At 44.7% G+C, this 8,776-nt stretch overlaps 1 protein-coding gene across 7 annotated transcripts in view; it reads right to left on the reverse strand.

Moving 5' to 3' along the window:
* Window positions 1-6,235, reverse strand: part of fat3a (FAT atypical cadherin 3a) — a 169,758-nt gene extending 163,523 nt beyond the window's left edge. For 5 of the 7 annotated variants that reach the window (XM_027276722.1, XM_027276721.1, XM_027276719.1 and 2 more), the window contains exon 1: window positions 6,028-6,234. The gene's annotated coding sequence lies outside the window, so the exon portion shown is untranslated. Of the gene's footprint in view, window positions 1-6,027 lie in introns of all 7 variants that reach the window. The other 2 variants (XM_027276724.1, XM_027276720.1) reach the window with 1 other exon arrangement.
* Window positions 6,236-8,776: the final 2,541 nt, after the last annotated feature.

Below are 8,776 nucleotides of genomic sequence, written 5' to 3' on the forward strand. Positions count from 1 at the left end.
GAAACACACGAACAGCCAATCAGCTAACAGACGAGCAGACCCAGCATGCACAAACAACCAATCATATCCCCGGACGTCACCAGTAACAGGCGAACAGCCAATCATTCAGCAGCTGTGTAGTTCAGTTGCAGTAGTTGCAATGTTAGTTTGTTTATGCTATGTAGCGGAAACTGGCACCGGTAGTATAGTAATCCACGGTAGTACCGTCATGTAAAATTTCTAGTATAGTAGGAACAGTTATGATTTGGCACCACGGGGTACCGTGTATACCGTGGGTATCGTGCAACTCTACAACACACTCACCATGGCAGAAGCACCAAGCAGCGAGTCTGCCGCGGCATCGTCGTCAGTGGCAACACTCGTTTGTTTGTTAATTCTTACTTCACCAGTATTATGTTTATCATGCACCAAACAAAAATTGGCATGTTGCATGTGAAACATTAAGCAATACAATATACAATATGGGCTTAGCCTACACAATATTAAGCCTAGATATAATCATCTGGTAAAGTACTTAGATGAAAAACTTGAAACATTAGCAGCACCACTTATAATCTCCCTTGTTCTGAGAAAGGTAACAGTAAGATTACTAGCCCTGGAAACTTACAATAACATGTAGTACTGAACACAGCTTCAATCATTCCTGAGGAAGGTGACAGTAAAAATAGAGGGCCTCTATTAAACAATTTCCCGCAGAAATGTTGAGAGTGACGAGTGGGCTGAGCATGTTTATTTAGACACAGGAGCAGATAACGATGACATGCTAGCAATTAGCATTAGCATGTTAGCAATCACCATGTATTTATTTCTTAGTGGCTAATGCTTTGAAGGTTTTGAAGGTGGTATCTTAGTGAACTCGTAGAGCTGCTGAACTTAAACGTAGCACTGCAGAGTTTACACTGAGCGTCTTTGTCATCATTACTTAGTTTGAAATGCTCCATACTCCACTCCGGGTCTGTCACCGCGTTACGTTCAGGTACGTTCGGTGTGGCCTAGATTAAGCAATGGCGCCCTCAACTGGCGACACCATGACATTTCACAGAAAAAAACTCCTGTGGAAAATGGCCCTAGATTCAGTTAACCCAATTAATTTAATTTAAATCGATTAAATTCTTTTCGACAATTAACCGATTAATCGATTAACTGTTTACATCCCTAATTAATACATATTCATAACTTGTACAAATACATTGCAGTTCATAATAAATAAATAATAATAAAAAGCTGCAGTATCGCGATAATACCCGGAACTGTGATACTTTGTCTGGTATAGTATCGTGGTTACTCATTTTGGTATCGTGACAACTCTAATTCCAACGCGCTGGAACTGATCAGATGTAACAAATAATAAGGTAAGTGATGTGGAAAGTCAAAAATCACATGAATGTCAAAACACATGGACCCTTGGGCTCTGACCCAACTTCTCTTCAATCTGTTGAGCATGGTGGCTCCTGCTCACAATCATATTTCATGACTTGGAGCTGGATTTTCGGCCCAATTAGACATACCTCCAGGCCAGTTACATGATCCCTTAACTGCCCTCTTGTTGTATGCACATGCATATTGAGTTAGTAGAACAGGAGCCATGCCTGCTGCTCACATCATGCACATAAAGGCCAGTGGTCTGCTGTGGTACCTCTCCTCCATGTCAGGGAATAATAAAGGTGGGTGGAAGAGCAGGTTACTTTACAGCTTCCAAACACATGCCTGCTTAAGTAATGATTCTCCAATTATATTAGCAGAGGTACAATTATTCACAAGTAATGACTTGTGTCAGCAGTCACTGCGGCTTGGAGGAAAGGAATGTTTAATTGATGTTTTCTGCACACACTGGGAAGAATTTCATCTCTTTCTGTGCATGTGGATTCAAGGAGGGGACTCCCAGCACCATGTCAGCAAAATGAATAGTGGTGGACATGAATTAACATGACAAAGAGCTTGCTGTAAATTATTCTGCTGGCTGATTAGACAGCTGCCATGGAAAAAAAGACAATGCAGTAATTAGTTTGAACCTGGTGGATTCAAAGCTTCATTTCCAGGTTTTGCCCATGGTCAGGTGAGCCAGAGAGGAGAAGCAGGGTGTGCAGACTGCTTTGACAGCTGGGTACAGGGTGACTCTTCAAGCTACAGGTCTGCCTCAGAATGAAAAAAATAAAATAAAATAAACTTGTAACAAATTCTGTAAAACAGCCACAATGTCAGCCTCTGAAACATATATGTAAAGCAGGCAGCGCCGGTTCTGGCTACATTTGTGCCCTGGGCGAACCACCCGAACCAGCCCTGAAAGCAGGGTACAATGAGACAAGTGATGGGAATGAACAGGGACGATAACCCAATACTACACAATGGGCTACTAACAAAAACCAAAAGCTCATCCCAGCTCATGCCGAAGACCACCAAGAACTTTCCTTTGGTTACTTTCCAATGAATTTAGAGAGACAGACAAAGAGAGATGTGGTCAAGTGACATAGGCAGTGAATGAGAGAGATAGAGCTCTTAGAGTGAGAAAGACGGTGAATCAGAAAAATAAATTAAATTGTTTTCTGATCGTTTCATATCGGTTTACGTTCATCACAAGTAAACACACCCACACGCCAAGCACCACCTCACACCACCACACCTGATTTAGTCTGAATGTGTCCTAGGTGTGAGGGTGTAAGTATACTGATGTGTTATTCTCTCATGTGATCATGAGCTCACACTTACTGTTAGCAAACAGCTGAGCTTGCAGCAAACATGAAAAGTGAAAATAAGGTGAAAGAACATGAGCCACAATGAAAGTGAACATGGTTTAGTACTGCAGAGAAGAACATGACAGAGAATCTGGATTAAGTCAGGTTTAGATGAAGATCAATGACTAAACCTCACAAAGAAAAATGATTATCACTGTGACTAAACATACAGAGAAACCTTTACGATGCTTCAGCCTCAACCAACACTTTATCTTTGCTTCCCATTAAAGATCTCACATGCAAACAACTTTGAATTTGAAGACATGAACCTGTATACTGTCTTCTGCACTGGCAAATTTTTCCTCCACAAGCACACGTTTATATATCAGGTCTCAATTCCACAGCTCTGGGAAGAACAGCATGTCTTCCTATACAGTGTCATACAGCCATATGTGAAAAAGTAAAAGTGGATTCCCTCTAAATCTCACCTGTTAGCACACTATACGGGAGGGTACTACAGCCTTCCAGACAATGATCTCATGCTAATGCCAGTTGACGTGATTTATTGATGGTAAACTGATATAGGACCTTGAAATTGTATTAAAAACAAGAACAGATCCAGATATTAGCTTTCCAGATGCTAAGCTCTGTGTTTGACTCTTTGTCCATATGCAGAATCGTGAGCAGGGAGGCTGGTTGATGGTGAGACCAGGCTGTCTTTCTCTCCCTCCCACACACACGCACACGCAGAAAAAAAAGGAGCATACACAGATGAAAACGACAAAGACAGACAATACTGCTGGGCATCTGGGCTGACAACAGCATTCAACAGCATTCCAGCAGTTGCTGAGAACAATGGCAGGCCCATTCACGCGCACACACACACGCACACACACTCAAACTGTGGGGATGAAGCACCATTGCACAACAGGCAACCCCCCAGCCTGGATGATGATGAGGGGGGAACCATTTCCTCAACTCTCTCACTTTCTCTCTCACATGCACATAGAGAGGAGGGGTGGGTGGAGGAAGGGGTGCAGAGTGCTGGCATTTGGCACGAACAGACGCTCACAAAACCCTCGGGACCACAGAGATGAAGGAAAGCGAGGGGGAGGGTGGAGGAGGAGAAGGAGGAGAGGGAGGAGGGGTTTGCAGGATGCCATTTTCAAGCAGGCAGCCTGTGGAGCAAGGCACTCGGGGAGAGAAGGAGAACAAAACGAACAGGGAGGACCTCCTCCCCCTCTCCCTCCTCCTCCCCCTCTCCCTTCTTGTGGAGGTCAGTGTGCTCAGCAGAGAGGTCATCCACTGTAGGCAGCAGCGGTACAGCAGCTCCTCTGCAAATTCACATGCACGTTATCTGCAGCGATGCAGTCAGAATCCAGAGAGGCTGCATGAAACCACAGCAGCCTCTCTGACGTGTGATAAACATGAGCAAAATGACCCACAAGCTGTACGTGTCACCAGCTAGACACGGTGTCTGACATTTGAATATTTCACTCAGCATCAACCTCATTAATGATTACTGATTATCATTCTTTTTTCATGATAACAAGTCCAATGTAGTGATGTCTGCCATCTCACCCACAGGTTATAGGTTTTTAGCATGTTTAGCATGTCTTAGCATAAAGACTGGAAGCTGGGGAAAGTGTCTTTGCTCCATAAAGCGCAGCATATTAAACTGACAGCTCTGAAGCTTATAAACAAGCAACACGTCATCTGACAGTACCTGTCGGATCTCAGTAATAACAGACGCTAATGCGGCATTCATCCAAAGATGAACAGAAAAAGCTGCTGTTAATTGAACTTGGCTCGCATTTCACATTGTTCGCCGTGTAGTCACACCACATAAATAAACTCAGTTAGCTAAAGCTCTGATGTGGGACAGATGGATAGATGATAGGCCATCCATACAGGAAGTCAGGATAAATCATGATGATCAGGATGTTTCTCATAAGGAGGTGGAGGTCAGGGCTTGTCTTCCATTTTAGTGACTAGCTACAATCAACAACAAGAAGGGCCTGTTAGCTACAGTCATACAATAGCAGGGCAGTCTACAGAGGCCTGGGCTGAGTTCCAATCTGCTTGTGCAAAACAGGTGAAACAGAAGGAGGCGATAAAAGGAGGTGCAGGTATAAGAGGTGAGGAGGAGGAGCTGGAACACAGGCCAGCACAAGTGAACAGACAGCTGCTGTGTGGTTGTTTGGCTGCCTGCCAGCATGAGAAAGGTGAGAGGAGGAGAAAGCATCCACGCATTCATGGTGTGTGTGTATATGTGTGTGTGTGTGTGTGTGTGTGTGTGTGTGTGTGTGTGTATGGACGCTACCTCCTCCTGTGTGTGCACGAGGATGTGTGCATGGTGTAAATACACCACACAGCTGAGCTGGAGACTCGTCTCAAATCACTGCCTCCTTCGTCCTGATGACTTCTGCAGAATCCTCCCAATAAAAGATAACAATCAGTGGAGCTCCACCCTGATGGAGCAGCCCTTTACTGACTGCTGCTCACCTTTAGAATGCAGCCTGCACACACACACACTTCTATGTGCGTGCACACTTCTTTTCACTTAATGCCTGTGGGACACTTCAGACCAACCCCAGTTGTTGCTTCCATCTGTCTGTCTGCAGCAACACACACACACACACACCTCTAAAGTCGAACATGTCTGCACACTCAGCCTGCAGGACAAAAAGCATCACGGGATTTTTCCTTGGTTCTTTCAGGCCTCCAGCCCCTGACGGCTCTTCTCTTTCACTCAGACATCCCGGTCTCTGCTGTGGCTACACTGTTCCCAAGTGATGGGCATGAAGGCGCAGGGAAGGCCTGCTTCATGGGCTTTTTCTGTCAACAGCAGGTAGTGAAGTTGCGGATGCGTGATCGATCCCGCAGACTTGCACCTACCTCAGAGAAAATCACAGAAGCGAAACGTTTCTATTTAACACAACTCCGAGACACCGATTTGAACGACGGAGGCTGTGAAGGACAGAGGCAGCAATGACAACTACAGAGAGATGAGGGGACGGACTCTCTGATGTCCCATGCAGCTGAAACTGGAGCCCCGCAGCCCCCCAACCCCGCAGCCCGTTCATCAGCTCAACTGTTTTCCCTCCGCACCGTTTGCTCCCGCTCAGTCAGCGCTGCGTGCATCCCCGCAGCTTCGACACGCCGCAAACACAAATGTTAGACCAGATGTTGGATGGTGGATCAGGTCACACTCGCTGTTGCTGATAATAAGAAGAGACCGCATCAACGGCTTAGGAAACCCGTTCCCGCAACCACACCGCACGTTTCCCCCACACACCTCCAACTTTGCCCTCCGTATGTTGGCGTGAACTGCGGCTCTACCCGCGAGACTCACCCGGCCATGCTGCAGAATATCCCGTGAAAAGTCCGTCCGACTCAGTACCATCCACACCAGCGCACACGCTCCGACTCGGACTGCTGACTGTCCGCTCCGCTCCGCGCGCTCTGCTCTACTCCTGCTGTTGGAGGCGCGCGCTCACGACGCGGCGGGGTCGCGCGCAGGGGTGCGCGAGCACAGCGCAGCCTACTGGAGACATGACAGATTATTTCCCGCTCTGCATTTATTAAAAAAAAGTTTTTTTAAAATGTTCAACCGAACATGTACCATCTATGTATTTATGAATGGATCAATACGCAGCAGGAGGCACAATGTGGAGGAGAAAGTGAGGCAAGGATTACACTGCTAGATGCCACCAAATACCTTTAAATTCAAATTTTATTTAGCAGGTTTAGACTGCATTCTTTATAATATTATTTATAAGCAAACTCGTGGCAGAAAAGAGGCAGAAACCTCAAACAGAACCTGGCTCATGGTGGATGGACATCTCATCAGCGTTTAGATAGATAGATAGATAGATAGATAGATAGATAGATAGATAGATAGATAGATAGATAGATAGATAGATAGATAGATAGTGAGGTGTCTGCACATAGATGCATAGTACCCATACCCAACATTAGTATTTTTGACTACATATGGTTTACATGAAGATACTTGTTTTGTCACAGTAGCTGTTATCTTAAGGTCATCTGGACTTTGAGGTAATTTAGATAGAAAGGTACTTCGGGTCCCAAATGGTGTTTTTTCCTGTGTCTATCTCCATTTACAAGGTTGAGGAAGAGATCAGGTCCAGAGATCAAAGGGCCATTTGTTGGGGTATCCTGTCCTGGGAGAGGAGTCTCTCCCTCTTTCTCGGGCCTGTACGACACCTAGGCCTTTTGTTGGGGCATCCCAGGAGAGGGGGCTCTCTCTCATTCTCTGGCCTTTTATGACACAAGAGTTATAAACATTGTTTATTCTGAATGCATGTTCTCCCCCATGGTATATAAGAGCTTGCCCTGTATAGTTCGGGAGAGTCTTTCATCATTCGGCCAGGAGCTCTCCAAGTAACGTTTTACTTGTACGGTACTGAACTTGTTGTAATAAACTTGTTATACAACTAAGACGGTGTCGGCGGAACTTCTCTTCAAACATCAGCATCACCACCGAAAATACACTACAGAGTGGCGTCACGAACAGGATCGTGTTTGCGGCCGAGACGCAGCTGGACGCGGCTCTGCTTTCCTCCTCTCATCCCAGGTGAGCGTACATAGTTCTGCTGTTTGGGGGGTGGACGTTTGGCTGTGTTGGTTCGCACCGAGGCGGTCCTGTGTGGGTGGAAGTGTGTTGTGCTGTGTTGCTGTTTTTGGGGAAGTTTCGTTTAAATTTGCTTACTCTCCATCGTTTTACTGCGTTGCTCGCATCGCTGTAGGGGGGAGTGATGGTAGAGTAAGTCTTAATGTTAAACTTAGAATAGTATTGTTTGTCTAAAAGGCAAGAAGCCTTACAACAAGTAACGTTAGCTCGGAGTTTGGAAACTCTGCGGGATTACCTGCGGCGCGTGAAAGTTAGACGAGTAAAATCGTCCAGGAAAAGGATTTAAGGAAACCGCGAATTTGATAAAAACCCTCTGGGAGGTGGTTTTAGACCGGCCCAAAAACCTGGACAGTTCACTAGGTGATGTTCAGGTCGGTTATGCAGAATAACTGGGAGTGTAGGCGAAAATATTTGTAGATAGACGACCGCTCTGCCGTGGGCTGACGAGACACGACTGATGTAGTTTTGTCAGATATTCTGCACTTCATAAGGTAGCATAAATTTAGATTAAAGGAAAAGGGACGCGGTAGAGCATGCTCAATTAGGTTGTCTGTAGAATAGATCGTTAATTGTGATTTTGTGTTTGTTTTGTTATAGTGGGGATTTTTTGATTTAAAAGTTAAATATATTGACAGGCCGGAGAAGGATTCCCCCCTCCCTCTCTTTGCCTTTCTCTGTTTCTCTGTCTCTGTTGAAAGAGACGTCAGCGCTGCGAACTGTAATTGTGTGTCTTTATGTGTGTGTGTTTGGAGTATGACCACTTTAGTTTAAAACTATGGTCATTATTCCTGTGTTAGGTATTATCTGATTAATAAAAATTAACTATTGCTATATCATTAGGATTTAGCTTATGATATATATATTTCCGGAAGACATCTATTTTTAGGAATGAAACTATGAGCCTCTTTAAAGACATTTTTATAAATCTATGAGCTGTAAAAAGGACGTTTCCTATAAGATAGTAATACGAGTTAATAAGTGTTATGAGCTTCCGGAAAATAGTTATTAAGATATATAAGGAGTGGAGAGATTAATGCATAACTTTGTAGCAGATAACCATGATGGAGAAGAGTGTTGAGTGTGTTCCGAGGTTGGAGGATTTGAGAGTGTGGAATGCAATGAGAGATATGGTGTTGTAAAAGAATGATGTGGTATGAGGTTTGGTGCTTTAGAGCGCAAGATACCCATTTTAAGGGAAAAAGGGGGGTTACAAAAGGATATTGAATTGAAACTGAATAAAATAAACTAAAGTCTAATTCTTGTTTTTTCCATTGTTCCTTGCGTCTGTGGGAGAGACACGGAGAGAAAGGCGGAGGCTGAACAGAGGGGTATACGGACCAGTTCAGTGACGTCAGACTTCAACCCAGACCACTGCACAGGGCCAGTACTGTTGTGTTCACGAACTCTTGCTATACCTGCTGGTTTTGAAATATGAGTATATGATCAA

This window comes from Larimichthys crocea, unplaced genomic scaffold (genome assembly GCF_000972845.2).
Source record: "Larimichthys crocea isolate SSNF unplaced genomic scaffold, L_crocea_2.0 scaffold533, whole genome shotgun sequence".
NCBI lineage: Eukaryota > Metazoa > Chordata > Actinopteri > Sciaenidae > Larimichthys > Larimichthys crocea.